At 41.8% G+C, this 19,555-nt stretch overlaps 1 protein-coding gene across 3 annotated transcripts in view; it reads right to left on the bottom strand.

Annotated features, from left to right (window-relative positions):
* EHF (ETS homologous factor) overlaps positions 1-19,555 on the bottom strand; it is a 90,927-nt gene that overhangs the window by 44,641 nt on the left and 26,731 nt on the right. For 2 of the 3 annotated variants that reach the window (XM_048949859.1, XM_048949861.1), the window contains exon 2: positions 16,831-17,004. The gene's annotated coding sequence lies outside the window, so the exon portion shown is untranslated. Of the gene's footprint in view, positions 1-16,218; positions 16,268-16,830; positions 17,005-19,555 lie in introns of those variants that run through there. The other variant, XM_048949858.1, reaches the window with a different exon arrangement.

The following is a 19,555-nucleotide window of genomic DNA, read 5'->3' as shown; positions in this document are numbered from 1 at the left end:
CACGTGGGTTTCATGTCCTGATAGCATGGCAGCAGAGGAAGAACACTGTGCATACTACTCTCGCGATACACAGGTCAGCTCTGTGATTGGCTGAACCCTTGAGATCTGCCCTTTCCTATTTAAAATCAGCTCCTGCTAACTTCAGTGGTATCTCTGCAAATAGCTACATCACTTCATATTTTCAAATTGTTTCAACTGAAATTTTTATAAAGCAGGTGAGTTCCTCGGACAGAGCCGTGCGAATAACAAATCTCTTACAAGGACGGACAATAAATCATGACTCTGGTGACTCACTGCCTGTATAGAGGATGGAAAATGAAAGGGTAAGTCCTTGAATAAGAACTGACTGAGATCTGAGTGAGACCAGTTACTGAGATAATTAGCCGATGGATGCGAGATGAAAGCCGAGGTCTTTTCATTTATACATTAATTAACCAGAAGATCAAAGACCTTGGCTAGGCCTATAACCACGACTGCAACGTTGGCTTGCTATGCAATAATGAACTCATTATTACCTGCTTTCATAAATTACCTGTGGTAGACTATTTTATTTTTAATACTGTACATAAAGCATAAAAACAACTACAATGTTATTTTTGAATATTTTAATTGCTAAGCATGCACTTTTGTGTAATGAGAGCATTCATCCCTTCACCTGATCACTGTTACCAGCTCAGTTCTACTTTCTGTCAGGAAATTTCCTAACAGGTGACAAGTCTCTCTATTTCATGGAATCAAGGGGAAAGGAGTGACCAGAACACCAATATGGACTTGAAGTGGGATGCAATGGTAAAATAAAAAGTTTAAAAAATCTGATTATCTGTCTCAGAGCAAGGAAAACAGATCAGTGTGCTACGATTTCACAGGACAAAGAAAAGTAAATATTCTGATACTTCATGCTGTCATTTTATGCCAGTATACTTCTGCCGTCATATCAGGGAAAAGTATGCATGGACCCACGATTGCAGAGCTGATTTTAGCTTGCATGATTGTATGTGGTTGATCTTAGGGAAAATTTCTCTTCTCTACAGTCTTTCTGAAAGAGCATAGGTGGGTCGTACGACAGTCATGTTTCAGGTCCAGACCTATAAAACACTGTCATTTCTGAGACTCTACAAATGTCTACAGTCTATATTTGAGAAAAGCTTATAAACACGCATCCAATAGAAAGTTTCAGATAAAATCCCAGTGAGTTGAGAAGGAAGTTGTGAATCAACAGTAAGACACGATGTGAAGAAAAGCTTTGTTGCAAATGGGTGAGTTGTGATGTGGGCATGTTAGTATATGCCCTCTTTTAAAGGGCATAGAAAAGAAAGGTATTTTATCTGTAGGCAAAGTTTCTGATGCAAAGAAGATATAATCACATTTATTTATGATCTGCTCTGAAGACCTCACACTGCTGGTGAGAAGTGTAAGTAGAAGAGATTGAGCCATCTGTTGCTACAGCAACATAAAGCAATTACTCATTGCTCTGGGACACAGGGTAAACCTGACATCGATTTTTGTTCTCTCCTCAATTCTTTACTTAATAATTTACCTTCAAGAGGGGGACATACTGATTCACAGCTCAGATGGAAATAAGGGTTGGTGAGGTCCCCACATTGAACCATTTATAAGTAAACTCTTTACACTTGGACATTACCCACAAGCTAACATTTTTCCCAGTGCTTCATTATTTTGAACTGGTCTGCAAACTTTAGTCAACCCCCACATTTCTCACCAAGCATTCACCAAAGCTTTTGTTTCCAGCACAACTATTCATAATGCCTTATTCATCCTGTGACCTCAGTAACATGTTATGGTTGTTTTTCTCCGTAACTGGATGACTTGAAAACCCACAAAGATCCCTCAAGATGGCTGTAGGAACACTTCCACTGAAAGTACTTGAGCGTGTCAGAGCTTGTCATTGCAGAGGTGCAGCTGGATGGATGTTTATGGCTTGTCCCTATTTCACAAACACTATAGTAAACAAAATGTCAAGCCAAACACAAAGACTAGCAAGTACAATCCAGGGGTGTTATTAAAAAATACATTCCCAAAGCCCTTTGAATCACTCTTCCAGGTTCCCTTGAGAAAGGCACAGAGAGAAACTCATCACTCTTTCACTAATATTCAGGACTTGTACAGTACAGTTTTGTCGGCTCTTCTTATGCCCTAGAGAGAAAAAGGGATGTGGCCGAAAGACCTTCAGCTAGAAGCATTTCCCCAGGAAACACTCACAGCCTCCGAGAAAGGTGCATCATCCACAGCAGTCTCAGTGGGTGCCGAGGGGTAGTGTCACTGCCAGCACCAACTCCTCCTCTGCCCTTGAAAACCTTTCCTTGGGAATTCAGCAGTGGACGAAACCTTGCATTATTTTGGGGAATTAAACTGTGCGTTTACTATGGTGTTCAGGGTGGAGAAAAGGGAGGAAACAAAGTGAAGGGAAAGGGAACGGGGGGGGAGGGAAGACTCCTCTAATACCCAGTATCCAGATCTGAATGCAGAGGGCATGTGCCAACAACTTCAAGACTGGCAGACAGCAATACCCCAGTGACCAATACCGCTCTGATCAGAACTGTGCTGGGAGCAGTGCCCATCTAAGCCATGCAACTGGCGGCTGTCTGGAAGCTTTGTTCTTGTTTTGTCACTTTGGCTCTGATAAAGTGAGTCACAGCAGTCCCTGGGTAACCTTTGGGAGGCAGTTTGCTCCTTGCTCCAAGGGCCCTGCCTCACCTCACCTGAGCTCTAGCTTTCATAGCTGAGATAGAAGTAAGACATCAGATCAACCTGCCACTCCCTTTGCCACTGCAAAGCTACCTTCACTGTATGAAGTGAGCAGTAACTTTTGGCCCATTAACTATCGCTGGGCTATTGCTGAAACTCAGAAGTCCAAAACAAGTGCAGAAGGCCTAGCCAGGTGGCTACCCCTCCCCTGCCCCAGTTAGCTAGTGCAGGGAGGAGGCAGGTTCTCTGTATCCCTCCCAAAACTTAATGCTATCTTTGCTTTTAGCTGACCACGCCTGAGATCAATAACAAGAAAGCTATTCCTTTCTTAGGTCTCAAAAGAAACTGTCACAGCAGCTTGCTGTCATTTTGCGTGCTAGCCTAGCTGGATCCGCCTGCAGTTAAGATGTGTAAGGAAAGCAGAGAATCACAGAATCATAGGGTTTTGGAAGGGACCACTGGAGACCGAGTCCAACTCCCAACTAAAGCAGGTTCCCTACAGTAGGTCACAGAGGAAAGTGTCCAGACGGGTTTTGAATATCTCCAGGGAAGGAGACACCACAGCCTTTCAGGGCAGCCTGTTCCAGTGCTCTACCAGCCTCACAGTAAAAAAGTTTCTCACATTCAGATGGAACTTTCTGTGTTCTGGTTTGTGCCTATTACCTTAGGCTTGTCACCAGGCAGCACAGTTTCAAACAGTTAGCCTCTCTTGACAAGATAAAAAGAATTCTTTGCTGAATTAATTCTCCTGCACTCATAATTTATTAGCAATTTGCATTTCTGCATCATGAGTAAGCATTTCCCACAGCCCCACTGTCTCAGCCTCATCAGAATTCTGTTTCCAAATCAATTTTCACACTCCAGAGTATTATTGGGTCACCTCCCAGAAATCATTCCCAGTGTGGGTTGAGCCAAGCATCTCTGAATAGGAGAGAATGAAGCAATTTAGCCACAAGTACTGTGAAGTCTTTCCTCTTAGCTAGTGGATCAAATGAGTGCTTAAATCCTTCCAATAATTTTCCTTCATTTATAAAGGCATGCTATTTGCAAGGTAGCTGGAGAGAAGCTAACGAGAAGTCCATTCCAACAGCTTAGTTCTAATAGAAAGACAAACTTTTAGAGGTAGGAGAATACCAAACTTGTCTTTTCAATCCATACTAACAGGCTGATCTTGAACCACTGAAATTTCTGTCATTAATCCCTTAAGAATCCTTGGTACAAAGATGCAGTGGCTCTACCGGTATAGTAAGAGCTATGGGAATATATTTATTTTTCTTTCTTTTTTCCCAAAGAATGGATTTGTAATTAAAATTATAGCACGCAGGCATTTAAATAGTAGTATCTGAAAACATAACATGAATTGATACATCTCTAAAGCTTCACAGGATATTAAGAACAGGTTAGCTTTCAAGATCCGTGCAACTGTCTGCCATTCCTGCACACAGACAATCTGTGAAGGAACTGCTTATAATACTCAACAGCTTTTCAAGGAAGAAAATAAACAGAAAAAAAGCCCCATAACTAAATTATGTTTCCACAGTGTCGTATAAATTATAAAAATGAGAGAAGATAGGATTTGGTTATGTATCTTACACTTGTTATAGTCATTTAGTCTCATGTTTTTCTTTCCCCTTTTGAATTTTAGTGTTGTTACAGAATGCCAAACCAGCACTGTAAAGGTGCAGTCTAAATCCCAGGCATACCTATTGAACATTGCCACTGACTCACTGTATGCCTTGGGCAAGTGCCTGCTTTGCTTCATGAAGAGGTGAACAGAGGAATGACAATTTTCAGCCTCATGAAGTACTTTAAGAACTTCCAACAAAAAAGCCTAACTCTACAGCTACAATCTCTTACCTGCTTCCCTCCCAGCTTGGTCGTGCTAGCAAAGCAAAGCACGTGAGTCCTTTAGGAAAGAGACTCTCCCTACCCACCATCTATTTAAATAAAATGTTTGAACCCACACCCATCTCCTCCTGACACTGGGTTAATCATTGAGCCACTTAGCAGGTGCATCTCCTTAACACCCCCAATAATACACTTTTGCAGGTGGCTGGAGGTAGGCTGAAGTCTGATAGCAGTTAAATACATACATGGAGAGGGAGAAAGAGATAGAGGAAAAACTTCAGAGGAAAATATATTCTTTATTATTTCATGAGTTTTCTTAACATGAACTTGATGAAGAAGGAAGAGGCTGAGGGCTATGGAGAGCAGTAGGTGGGCTGTGGCTGGCTCTGTGGCCCCACCATGTTCTGGTGCCCTTGAGGCTTGTCAGGTGCCAGGGTCAGTCAGTTTCCTTGCAGATCTGACACTTTACTGCTCAGAGCAGTGTGACTCCATACATCTAATTGTGAGAGTGTGTCATGCGATGCCGTTAACTTTTTATAGTTTTTATAGCTTTTTAGGGAGATAGCAGTATCTTTACAACTTCCTTCGCTGGCTGTTTTCCTGGCACTAGATGGAAACAGGAGCTGCCAGAGCTCCGTCAGCTGCTCTGGGAAGCACAGGGCCAAGGCTATGGGCAGCATAATGTCAGTGCTTCATCTCAGCAGATGGTGGAGCAGCCAGTGCCCACAGCACTGCTAAGACCAAGGCAGCAAGTGCTTTGGAGATCACAGGAAGGCAGACAATGTAAAATCAGATGGGTTTCCTGTGTGACTCAGCCTTTGTTTTTAATTTAGTATGTCATCCACTTGTTTACAGCGATCTAGACCTAGTCTGGAGAAACCAATAAGTGATTTCCAAAGAGCTAACGCATTCCATCACAGGTCACAATCCCATGCTTGATTCATACATCGTGACCTCTAACAGTCGTGCAGGTGTGTGGAAACACACCTCATTTCTCAGTTAGCTTGTCTCAGGCAGTGCTGTAAAGGTGAACACATACAGCAGTAAGAAAGGATTGGGAGGTATTGACGCAACGTGATCAAACTTGGTTGCAATATTGCAGTTTCGCAATGAAGAATAAGGTTTTGAAGAAATTCCAGCCTCCAAATTTCCTGTAAGGCAGTCATGCACAGCTGCAGGTCGGACAGCAAAAGCAGAGCTAAAGGCAGTCACTAGCACAGTACATCCAGAGAGACAACAGTGCGAGAGAGACCGGCAACCCGCCGAGGTATTAATTGATGGAGGTTGAACGAAAATAACCTCAGGACAAGGGGAAGAGCACCACCTGGTGGAGAAAGAGCCCAAACTGAAAGCAGTGGTTCTGATTTTTACAATCACTTAATTGCAAAGGATGAGGGAATACTGTTGTCTCCAACTCCACTTTGCACTCCCAAGTTATTCTTTACAGAGTCGTATCTGTCTCACTTGGCATACACTGTCCGTGCAACCCATCACATAATGATCATGCTGATAAAAATGAGTCTGGGAAGCTCAGAACACAAGGACAGTTTAAATTCCCAGTCAGAATAGGGTACATATGTTGCATGCCTCAAAAATAAATAGTTTTACTTTAATTTTAAGAAGTCCAAATTACCTGGACTCAACCTGTTGCTGGTCTGTACCAGCCAGTACACATGCACTGCTTCTTCTCAGAAATGCATCCCTGAGACTGCCTTCATTAGGCTTTTAGCAGTCCAACCTTCCCTAATCAGAGAATTCCTGTCTTCATTTGTTAAAGCAATGAATTTCTAGAAAAGGGGAAGACAGGAGTGTCTTTATAAGGAACAAGACCAAGAGATCCATGCCTGACCATATCCATGGAACCTGTGGTGTTCTTAGAACAGCTATTTTCACCTCAGATTTATTTAAAGTTAGCTGATAGCTTCAAAATAGGAGAGATACACACGCATTTTTCACGTGCACATGCATATTTCCTAGGAAACAAGGCTGTTAAGAAACATCAAATGCGCATTAATCCGTATGATCACTTCTCCATGAATGGATCTCAGTCCAGCATTTGCAGAGTGCTTTTGCAACAACGTAACAGCAGAAATGGGGCAAGCATCTGAGCCTGCATGTTACGCAGTTAATTCTTAATTCTAATGAATTAAGCGCAGCATTCAGTAGAATGAACCTTATGAATTACAGATTAGGTCCAGGGTCAATTCCAATAACTCTGTAATTTGGAACTGAGAAATTTTGTAATTTAAGAAAACAATACTGGATCAACAGGGATCATTTAATGTTTCTGTAGTAGGCAAGTTCCAGGGGACACCTGGAAAGAAATTCTAAAATCTGCAGCTGTGGGAATTACACTGGAAGTAGTCTGTGCTGAGCCTTTTTTTTCCCCTCTAAAATGGGGTTACAGGTTCTTCTCCTCCATCTGATCTGAACAGTACCTCACTGCCTTGCACTAAGGGAGCATATAAGAAATCAAGCACAGAATCACGTAAGTTAGAGGGAAATCATTTAAGTTTGTGTAAAGTCATTTCTTCCATGCAATTTTATTTTTGCTCGCCTTGCTAATGAAATAAGATACAAGATTCAAGAGAGTCCAGGAAATAGCTATGGATCTTGTAGCCCTTGCAAACCAATTGGAAAGGGAGGATTAATACTCTTCTGGGAATAATCAGATGTCACTTCAAAGAAATGTATGGGCAAATACAGAGCTTGTGATGTTTGTCTGTGATGAGATGACTGCTGCTGCTATCCACTGTTGAAAGTGATAATAAATGTTAAGGATATCCAACACTGGACATACAGTAGCACATCTCTGTGCAAATACAGTCACCAAAATTGCATTGACAGCTGAAATAAGTAGGTGTTTGGCTGAGCTATCTCACTGCCTTGCCTTTACTGTTTACCACGCTGGGAACCACTTACACAATAGCACAATTGCACAAGGAAACAAATGTGTACACACAGTTCAGACAACAGATAACCTGCATTCTTTCAAAGTCTGCCTTGCAGTCCATTGTAGAGATGTTTCTTTTGCATTTCTCTATTCCTTCACTACTGAATCAAAATCCCTGCTTTTGTTTTTTTTTTGAACATGCAAATCACTTCATTAGATGGAATAGTCCCATAACTTCAGTGCTATCTAGGACAGTCTTTTGCCCCCAGAGGTGTTTGAGAGACATGTAGGTGTAGTACTGACTGACATGGTTTAGTGGTACAGAAGTGATAGGTTGATTGCTGGACTAGATTATCTTAGTTTTCTTTTCCAATCTTAATGATTCTGTGATTGCTTGCTTTAACAAACACATGCCCATCTCAGTATTGTCACATTACTTTGAGCTTCACATGCTTGGAACCAAGAAGTTCCTTCCAGTCTGCTTTGATCAAGATTGCCATTTCCAGTAATATGTATTCAGTGTAGTCAATGTCTTTTCAAAAATATTGCAATTTTTGTTTTTGTTTTTTAACAAAAGGGAAATTCCTGGTGAAAAAATGCTGCCCTGGCAGATTCCTCACCAGCACTGCATGCAAGCGCTTATCAGAAAATGCAATGCCTACTATCTAAAAAAAAGATCGCCTAACCTCTGCCTAGGATCTTGCTTCTTAAAGAGGAGCCATAAAGAGGAGGTTAGCCCATAAGTCACATTCCTCACTGACAGCACCTGCCTGCTTGGGAAGGCAGCGTACGCCTGTCCACGTAGCCTCCACTTCGTCCATCGAACAGCAACAGCAAATTCCACAGAGAAATTTCCAGCATGAGTCACGAACTCAGGCCTGGACCATCTCCTAAAAGAAGCACAGACTCTCAGGGGCTGTTTTATCAATCCAGCCTGCTCTTTGTTTCAGCCTATTCCCCAGGTCTGCCTACACACCAACCTAATGTGGACCAATTGTTTCCCTTGACAAGACAACATGAATGTAAAAGTAGTTCAGTATAAAAGCCGTGCCTGATATATGTTAGGGAAATAAATCACCCCATACCACTTGCCTAGAGATCAGGGTTCCAACAAGAGGACTGGAGCGTGCTCAGCTGATGAAAGATTCTCTGATATATATGGCATAAGAGAGGAAGCAACCTTTACTCAGCATTAGAAAGACTGAGAGGTACATTTAATGGATGCATCCTGCTCCCTCACACACTACTGAGAGTTCCAGACATTCCTATGTCCTTCAGTACCTCCTGCATTTTGGTTTGTATTTATGAAATTCGACTTTAAACAACTTTTTCCTCCCCACTCTGCTATCACATAAAAAGGTTTCATAAGTTAAAGATCAACTTTGTCCTGGTTTAAAACTACAAAGACTGTGAGATTTGTATGTAACCATCTTATGGTCTAGAAACTACTTCCTAGCAAGCATGCTTCATTGAAAATTTTTTACTTGAGCTAAGTTTAAGGTTTCTCAGTGACTATAATTCCTTCCTCAATCGTGCTTTCAGTCTTTTTTGTGGGTTTTGTTGTTTTTTTGGTTGTTTTCCTACTGAGCTAACAAGAGGGATGGTTGCAAAATGATCATGTGTCCTATATATGGTTACTGATGCTATTTGTAGGTAATTGATACAGATGCATAACAAATTTCAGAACTCAATGCAAATATATATAAATCCTGAGTGGAAACTCAGTGGCAATGTGAAAAACATACAGCAGTGCCTGGAGCTCTAGAATACTTCAGAGGACCTTGAGTGAGCGTGAAGCAGCTCTGCCATTGAAGAGCCTCCTCCATCTTTCATTCTTGTCTTGTAAGTGAATCTAAATAGGATTTGTTTAACCCATGCAAGCAAATTGTACTATCCAAACATGGTTTATGCTGAGGTTTCTCAGCATTCATCTTTAAGTATCATCACAGATGGGTTGCTACTGTATCCCTTCTGGAATAATACTGCAATGAGAGATGAAACACTTAGATGCTACTTATCTTCCTGTAATTAGCCATGCATCTATCTTAAAAGTTTCAGTTTTTCTTGAAATCACGCTCTAAAATTTACTTCATCAGATGCCTTGGTGAGGAAGGACTGCTATCAGCTTAAGTGCTGAAGACTTCTTCCAGGCAAACCAGATGAATAAAGGGATTGTTCCTCTTTGAAAACTGAAATGACTACTAATAATCCACGCAGTGCTTGAGATTGCTCCTGAGGAGAATATTCACAGTTTTATACATGAAAAAGAAATAGCACAAAAAATTACATGAAATACTGATTAAACAATGAAACAAGAAGATAGAATGGTCCTTGTGGCTATAAAGCTTCCATTACTGGTCACAGGAAAGGTACTGCCTGATAATAAGTGCATCCTCATCCCAAAAGCTGAGTCTAATCTACAGGACCACTAATGATGTTCTTTGGCTCATTCAAGAGCATGCCTAAGCTGAAGTTTTGAAAATATCACCACGATCTTCAAAAGCAAAGGTCAACATAGACACCACAGTTTCTATGCACATGCACACACAGGAGATCATTTCCCCTTCACTCCCTGCATCTGCCCTCCCCTGGCACCTCACCTGCAGCTCTTCCATCACAGAAGTGTATAGAAACACACTGCAAACAAACATTCTCAAAGTGTGACAACTGATTACTATCTGAATCAGCTTTGGTACAGCCTGAGCATGTTAAGACCCAAAAATATTTCAGCGTCATAAATGGAACTGGATATGAAGGACTTGCCTTCTAAAGTTCTTTGCTAAAAGTTGGTTTGAGAGAGACCTGTAAGTCAACTGAATGGTAAAATATTCGGAGTAGTCACAGGAGGTGAATACCATGTTGTGATCCTAGCTGGGGCCCATACATACTGAAAAATATAGCAATGATTACAGACACTAAGATGAGATTCGCTAGCTCACAGTTTAGCTTCCTGGCTGACTTAAGACTGTCATTTACCTATCCAGAAAAGTGGAAGTGAATCACTCAAGTGTGTGAAGTCAATGTGCATATGCTAAAGCACGTTAAGCTTCTAATTCAGTGCTCTCATGTATCCCTAAATCACTATAGCTTAATCCTGAAGAGTCAGCAAAAAAGTGTTTAACTTCCCTTCTCGAAAGAACCACGTGTCTTACTCTGCCTTTCAGTTCATCTGCCACCATACTTTTTGCAGCAGTGTGGTCACGTAGTTGCATTCTGATCCTTTCAGATCGGTTAAACAAGACCAGATCAAACCTGGTGACTAATTGGACTTGAGAAGGCCAAACATGTGATGGCCATTGGCAAACACAGACCCAGCGCCAGGACAGACCTGCAATTCCCAGGGTTTCCAGACAGGTCTTGCTATCTCTCCTATCACTTTTTTTCTCTGCCTCCTTATGTTTGCACATGTATGGTTCCACAGACCTTGATTGCTTTCTTATCCTCCCTCTCTATTCTTTGACCAGAAACAGTTCTCAGGCTCCATTTTTAAGAACAATGTCCTCATTAGTGAGCAGCACCTCACAGACTGAGCTAATTTGATTTTCTGAATTATTATTTAGTCCTAAAATGGTGTGACTATCAACCTTCACTTCTTATCCTCATCTCCTTTGGAATTCTATGTGACAGTAAGCATTTGCTATATTTCATAGAGTACCTAGACAAGTCTCAACAAAATAATCCCTTAAATTCATTGAAGTTTGAGTACTTTCGTGGAGAAGAAACGATAGAAAAATAAATTGACCAATTTTAAAGCAACTTAAAGTAGTTTTATAAGAAAAGAATTGTAGAGTATGTTTCTGGTTTGTTGCTGCAGGGTAAAAAAGAAAGAGTAAACCTGCAGAACTTCCAGTTTAGAACACTTTCAAAAAGATAATCTAATGCTTTTCTTGAAGAACAGAAATACGTTACTGAAAAAGAGAGAAAGGTTATTCTTATAAATAATGGATTTGCTTAACATCAAAATTCATTTCCCAGCCTTTAAGCTAAAGCAAAGGCTGGCTTCACAGCTGCCTTTGCAAAATCCTAAGCAGCACCACAGTGTTAATCGTTCAAGGATGTTTCTCTGGTTGCAGTGGCCAGAAAGCCAGTTTCCCACCTACCCATTGTAAAGTGGAGCATGTAAACTCAGCAAGTTAACATTTCCTCTGATCCACTCCCTGTCATGCACACAAAGCTCTGCAGCATGCCCAATCCTGCAGCTCTTTCTCCAGCATTCACTAACATAACATTTACAGTTTTCCCACTCCATTTCCTTAAGTTCAAATGTAAATATAGACTTGTAATGATGAAAAGACGCCCCGATGTCCCCTCCCCAAAGTCTCTTCACTGACCATCCAGATAAGGCACGTGGCATTTTGGGAAACATGAAGGGTTAAAGATCGTTCTTAGTACACAACAATGTACCATTTATTCACTAATCCTTCAAACTTAATTCCTGAAATGTCAAAAGCATTTCACAAGCTAACAACATTGGCAGCATTAAGCTTTCTGTTCTGCCCAAAGTGCCTGTGAAACAACAGACAGAAGTTTTCATTTCTTTCTGGAAGCCACCTAGGTAAGTGTTAGTTTCATCTGGCTGTGGCACTGATTGCTTACAAGGTCATTTGAAGGATAAATTCAACATGCTGAAGCACTAAGAGAAAGATCAGGTGGTCCTTGCAAATACTGATGGAAACATACTGTACTTCCATACAGAAGGACATACTGCTATGCCTGTTTTTCATGATTGAACTGAAACAAGAGTTCAGATGTGCATATTTCTCCAAAGAAATACACGGCAGGACAGGAAGTCAGGCAGAGGTCCTTGTTGCTAGCTGCTTCCTTTAGTCTCTGGGCTCTACTTCCTGCCAATCTTTGCTGTTGCCTATGGGACCTCAGTACCCCACTGATATTCCAGACCATGGTTTGAAAGCATTATTGAAGCAGTGCTCTCTTCTAAGAAACCTCTGTGTAAAATTAATGGTATAACAATTTAGAGAAAAGAAACTCCTCCCATGGAAGGATGCCTACCTCTCTGACCACCACCTAGGAAACCTCATTTGAGCAGAAGCAGCATTACCCAGTTCCCATCCACATTCTCCAAAACATTTCAATCAAGATTACCGATTCTTTCTGTGTACCAGTGAAGATGATAAACTTACAGAAACCCAACTTGTTATTTGGTTAGTCCTATCCATTTACATGTCTCCATGGCAGCATGGCATCTTGAAGGATTCAATCATCCTCACAACCAAATTTTCCAACTAAAGTTGTCATAAGTACATCTTTTTTATGATTCTTGTGCCTCAGGTCACCAACAACCCTTCACAGTTAGATTCATATCCAGAAAATTTACTCTCCTCTTACCCAGGAAAGAGTTCATTTAGCTGGAACTGTGTACAGCTATTTTGTTGAGAGATGCCCACCTTTACAAAAATATAAGTGCGCTGCCTTTGCAGGTAGTGACAAAGGCACGCACAGGTGTGTAGCAAGAGGTTACTTTAATGTGCCTTTGAGTTTCAAGGATTAAGAAACAGGCTCAAACGCTTTTTGAAGTTTCATCTTTCATTGAATCCCTTAATCCCTCCAAGCTTGGCACCATTTCTCACTCATTTGTTTATGTTTTAATCTAAAGTTTCTCACTTGAGAACCACATTGACCTTTTGATTAAACCTGAGGCTGTGAGTGATAGTGCAGCTGGGAGTTTTGTTCCAGCACTTCATGCTTCTCATGACTTGCAAAGAGAGCAGGGAGTTTGCACACCAGCACTGCACAAAGCTGATCACATCCATGCCAGATGATTTTAGCTTTGCTGGTTGTGTCACTGGACCTGAATGCTCATGAGCAAAACAGTCATAGAAAACAAAGGATCTGACACTGAAGGATCAATACCTGAGCAATGCTGTTCATCCTTGTGGGTTAATGTGGCAACCCCTACTTTGGATTGCCGTGCTTGGAGGTAACAGCAGCAGGTTAGAGTCTGACCCACAAGAGCTGTCTTAGAGGCTGTATTCCTTGGTTGGCTTCATTGAGGAGTAGTGTGTGAAAGCACAGGGATGAAAAGACTCAACTTTGCTGCTGCTACTTTAATAGGATATTACCTTCAAGATGCATCTTAGAAATGAGAATGACAAACAGTGACCCCTAAAAAGAAGCGTTGTCTACAGCAGGACTTTCGGTGGAATTTGTTTTGCAGGAGGTTGTCACAAGGCTAAAGGGGCAGCTGGGTTTCAGCCACTGCAGCAGCATAATGAACCACTGCAATTATGCAAAGACAGACAGCAGTAAGTGTTTTTTAACTTTATGGCTCATATGATCAACTGATTGCCTGTGGAAAAAAATCCCCTCACAACGCTCAGAATTGTGTGGGTGCTTTCTGCAGGGTTTCCCCTTCACAACATATATTTACTGCCTTTTCCCCTGCTTTCTTCTGCCATGGTAGATTCAGGGTAAGAGATGTGACCTGTACAAAATTCTTATGCCATGTTTTGCTTCCTTGTACTTGCCTGTAAAAATTACCCATAATTTAATCATGCAGCACCTTCCATTCAGAAATTTCACAAAGTGATTACCATAAAAATCATACATGATACCCAAAAAGAGAAAAGCTCAGATATCACTAGAAAGATATCCAAAATCCTCATTTCTGATGACTATATCTTCCAGCCAACAAAATGCCAGGCTCCCAGCACAACATCTAGCCTCAGTAGGAATTAAGGAGTCACCCTTCCTCATCCACCATGCTAGAGGCATCCAAATATGCCAGCATCTCTAGAACACAGCCATCCAAGACGACTTCAGCCAAGCCTGCTGCAGGGCAAACAGCCTTTCAGTCCTATGGTGCTAGTACTACAGCACTCATTCAGGACACAGGTTGCAGAATCTGACATTCTCCCTCTGCCCAAGGACCCCACATCTCTCATTGCTTATGAGTCAGCTATGCTTTATCCCACTGTTCATTTATTCAGTCTAACTGAGGGGATTTCAAACTGCATGCACTAATTCATTATGCTGCAATAATACCCTGAGTTGAAGAATAAGGATTGCTTTACAGGCTTCTACTTAGGGCAATGACCTTCAATAAAAGAGACACCTCAAGCTAACAAAGCCACAGATTCTACAAGGTGTGAAGACAGGTATAACTTTTCATATTTACCTAAAGCACAGTTCTCATGAATGAGGGTCTTTTAGGCTCTCTTGTGAATAAGAAAGGAAAATTGACCCCACCTTAAAAATGATTGAATGTATTTTCTAAAGACACAGAGAGATTTGTTAAGAAAAGGAATCTACTGTGTATGTGCACGTCTTCAAAACAATCTTCCTTTCTTCCTACAGCTTTCAGTTAGGGGTGAAAAAAATTCAGGGGGGATCAAATGAGGAATATGTATATAACAGCTTCTAGATCAGAATAAATTTGAGATCCTGAGACTTGAGCACCTTCAGTGCAGACCTCTACGTGAACGTTGACCACTTAGACTTCTGAGAGAAACTAACATTTTTTTCTCTCTTTGCAGAGGTTTTATGGGCCCTGTTAACAAGTGAAAGGTATTTTAAAAGGGTGATCATTTTTATAGCACTGATTTGATTGCTACTATTGTTTTCCAACCATTTCTGATCTATGCCATTGTTCCCTAACTTCTCTAGGTTAAATCTGTAGAGGGAATTCCCATCATATCTTAAAGGTCAAAGACACACCGTTGATTTTTCTTCCCTTAAGAAGAAAACAACTGAAAGCTGCATGCAAGCATTGTGATTCTTAATTCTGTGGATATGAGAAAATGGCTCTTGTCCTATCTGGCATTGTTTAGAAAGAATACATCCACATGTTGTTGTTAAATGGAGCAGCTGCCCATTCATGTTATCTAAAAGTGGGAGGTGGTTAAGCAGTTAGAATAAGAACGAGAGCTGAAAAGTAGAAACATTTCATCATCCTGGTAAACTGGATTACAACCTAAGAGACCAACACCTGTGGAAAGCCCATGTTGCTGCTTCCATTCTGCCAAGCAATAGAGGCCAACAGGCAGAAGAGAAAGCAGTAAGTTCTCCCATAGCATGGTAAATCCCAGCACTTGTACTACAACATATACAAACCGTCTTCTTCACCAAAATGAATCCGGCAAAGAAGACTTTGCTGTGGAGAAATAAAAGCATTCTCCTGGGTTAGATAAAGAACCAGGGCCTCCTCCCATGTACAGCTATGAACATAAACACCTATTTCTGGATCCAAACTCAAAAAGCCTGGTGCTGCCCAGTCTCTCCCACCAAAGCTTGGTTTTTCCTCAATGCTTCTTTTGCCTCCAGTTTTGATTCTAATGTTGAATACATTCAATTATGACTTCACAAAAAGAAGTCTCACAAAAGTACAGTATACAAATATTCAGCATACAGTGATCATCCCAACTAACGCCAAGGAGGCTGTCGGTACTACCACCGTCCTGCAACACTACCATATTTGGCAGAGAAAATCTCTAGAACATGAGGGAATTTCCAGATACACATCCCAGAAGTTCCTACATATTCCAGAGAAAGTCTGAGAAGCCTTATTCAAGCATGCCGTTAACTGTATCATTACTAGTGGACTCCTCCATCTCTTGTCAGTAATGCTGGTTCTAGGATTAAACAAGAACATAGACAATCTATATCTCTTCAGGAGAGAGCAAAAACTGCTGCAGCTCAGTGTATGGTATTGTAATGCTGGAACATAGCCAAAAACACACCATAAAAGCATAGAGGCAAAGTCCTAGGCTGCAGCAACTGCAGACAGAGAAACAAACGAAAAAACATCCACTCACCCTTGGAAAGCCTCAGGAAGGCAAAGATCTCCAGCAAAACACCCTCACCTTCACTGCCAACCCTTAAATGAGGTCTGGTGGATCCTGGTTCCACCCCTTCCAATCAGTCAGGTACATTGCATACACCTGAGCTCCCCTGGGTTGGCCCTGCCTTCCCACCAGGTGCTCAATCACTGCTTCAAGCCTTGACTGAGCATTTCTGCTACAGCTTTAAAACCCCAAAAAATCTGGCTCCTGCTTCTGGTTGGTGCTGAGAATTGTGGTGCTATTAGCAATGAGGTGGTCTGTGCAAAGTTGGATCATAGCTTGGTTGTAGTGCTGTAAAGGGTAGGCCCACTGAATCACTGTCAGAATCACTGCAGGAAGATGTTGAGGTTTGAAGTATGTTCAGAAATGCAGAAATTCCTCTTGCTGGAAGAAGTCTGGGAGAGTCCCCTGTTCTTGCTGTGAACTGCTCTCTCCCGTGATGGCCATGGAACAAATTCACTGTCATTTTAAGGGTCTGAATAGTACTGTGCTAGCCCAGGTACCTAAGAAATTCTGTATGCAATCACATCACAGCAGTATCTCGGGCTAGTTAAATGCCTAGACTTCCTGAGCAATGTTGCTTACCCTCACTGCAGGTGTCAGCGTGGGATCTCTGATGACAGCACACAGTGGTGTCACACACTTGAAGAAGCAGTGATGCAATATTTGCTGAATGTATTTGCTGAATGTCACTAAACCTCCAGATGTTTCTTCCTTTTATAGTCCTTCAGAAGTATATAAGGATTTGTGGAGTGATCTCTGTGGAAAAAAAAACAATGGTTAAATTCACATAGTCCATCATTTTGTTAACTAGAATGTAGTTTTCCAATAAATATGTTTCCAGATAGACGTCCCAGAAATTTCTGCATATTCCAGGGAAAGTGGAGTGATTCTTGTCTGGAGGATCTACGCATCCAGTCATAAAGATGTGATGCATTTGTTGTGTGGTGCCAGTTGGTTCTGAATAGAGAAAACAGAGTTAATAATCAGTTTTTCTGCTGCTGTAGCTGGAAGAAGAAAGAGATTTGCATGTACTTTAAGTATTATTCCTTGAAAAGAGCCCTCCACGCTGTTCCAAGAAATCTCATCCATTGTGTACATTACCTATAAATGTATACTTAATACTTATCTTTAATTTTAGAGACTGCTTGTGTGGGTATTTTTGCTAATGTATTCTCTGTTATGCTGTCACATAACCTTAATGCTGCCTCTTTTCTTAAAAGGCTGCTAGAGGCCCTTCCTCTTACCTTGCCCATTTAGTTAGTGTTCTGTAGGAAAAGACACTCAGATTAGTTTTGTATCAGGACGGAAGAGAACATGAGGACATTATGGTCTCAGACATCCTGAGATCTCGCTTTCCCCTGATACCTGGTGCTTCACTGCTCCTTGATGCTTCCGTTGACATTTTGACTGGTGCTCCAAAGGGAAAATCAGCAAAGGGAAATCTCCCTTCTCTACAGGCAGTGCAGAGCTCACTGGGATGGGCTATGCCTGGGAGATGTGTCCCCCAAGATGCACACCATTAGGCCATGTAACACAGGAATGTATTCATGGCAACCTCTGTTACGGCAGGGCATCTAGCTGGCATTGTTTGGTGTTCGTTAATTCACAGTGGAGCAAATGGTGTTATTTGAGTTTCTACTGCTGTAGCTGAAAGAAAAAAAGCCTAGATTAGTATTTATGGTAAGTGTTATTAACCTGGCTTCACCAGCACACTCTCCAAGCCATATAATACAAGTCAAAGTCTCTTTGCAGTCACTCAGATGATTACAAGAGATAAAAAGTAATAATGGGTCATAAACTGAGGGAATATGAGACAAACACCACTTAATAGACTGTGAACGAAGTTCATTGTAGCCAGTGGAAATCTGAGCTGCATCTGAATCAGAACCGCCTCGCTGTGGAAATCCCTAGTGTCCATTTGCACTTGTCAGCAACGTTTCTCTGATCAGGCTGCAAAGCTGAGTGAGTGGCACTTTTATTAAAAATTGTGAAAGATGATGTCGCGGGCTAATCCAGTAATAACTTCTTCCTGCTACTCTCAGGAGCCCAGTCAATCTTCTTTAAACCTGCAAAGTCTTTGTTCATGTTCTGAGCACTGAGACTCAAGTAGTTCAGTGCACATGGCACAGGCTGGTGCTATCCTGGGAATTCAGAAGTGCAGAACAATGTTCCTGTGTAGCAGAAGGTGATGAGCCTCAGGTGCATCATGCCCCTGGGCAGTCCCATTACAGCACGAGCCATGAGGCCGTGCATGGCCCTGCTGCACTGGGGAGATGGAGATGCTCCTACAATCCGCACCACGCTGCAGTGCCTGGTTTCAGTCTCTGCTCTGCAGGGTCACACTATGCAGCAATGTGAGATGCACACAGGAGTGGAAGCTCTCTGACACCGCAGTAATCAGGCAAGCAAACGCGTCAGCTTGGAGCAAGAGCTTAAAAGAAAAGCAGAAAACTAAGTCAAAGGGATCCTACAAGCAGATGGCTCTGCGTTTGCCTCATTTAGTATCTTCAACTCCTCCCTGAATGACAATTGCGGCTGTGGAATTTCTGAAGATAGGAAAACCTTAGTCCAAAGCCTGCCTTAGGCATATAAAGGACAAGGTATCCTCAGCGTTAGAAGCAGCACCTCTCTGGAGAACTGAGGTGTCATACATGTGCAAGTCTTTAACTTGTGCTATTTACTCAGGCATCCTCCAGAGACTACTAATTAATGTGGAGCTCTGGGGCACAAAAATATTTTGATCTAGGCTGACCAAAGCTCCTCCTCGTTTATATTAAGAACTGTTTTTTAATATTAGATGTGCTCATTTCATTTTCCAATTCATTCTCTCTACTGCCGGTGTCTCTGATCTGTTGCTTCTAATGATGCCAAGCATCATCCTCATGAAAATTCACATAATTTGGTAGTCAGTAACAACATAAAGGCAGCTGCATCTGGGCTACAACCCTGCAGGTCTGGGGGATCTCAGGCCCTGTGAGATATAAAACAGTTTTGAAAAATTTCTTCTCAGAAGGAATGGTTATGCAGTGCTATAGGCAGCCCAGGAAGGCGGTAGAATCACCTTCCCTGGAGGTGTTCATGGGCCATGGAGTTGTGGCACAGAGGGACATGGTCAGCAGGCATGGTGAAGATGGGGTTGTGGTTGGAGTAGATGATCTTAGTGCTCTTTTCCAACCTTAATGATTCTACGTGCAGAGTAGAGATGTCACTTGACATCAGGTGAGCACTGTACTTTCTCCCACGCTGTCAGTGTTTTGCTCCATGATTTTCACCAGTCATTTTCCTGGTCTTTGTCAGAAGTGGTGAG

Source organism: Lagopus muta, chromosome 6 (genome assembly GCF_023343835.1).
Source record: "Lagopus muta isolate bLagMut1 chromosome 6, bLagMut1 primary, whole genome shotgun sequence".
Classification (NCBI taxonomy): Eukaryota; Metazoa; Chordata; class Aves; order Galliformes; family Phasianidae; genus Lagopus; species Lagopus muta.
The sequence above is the reverse complement of the archived record's forward strand: the minus strand, read 5'-3'. Positions and strand labels throughout refer to the sequence as shown.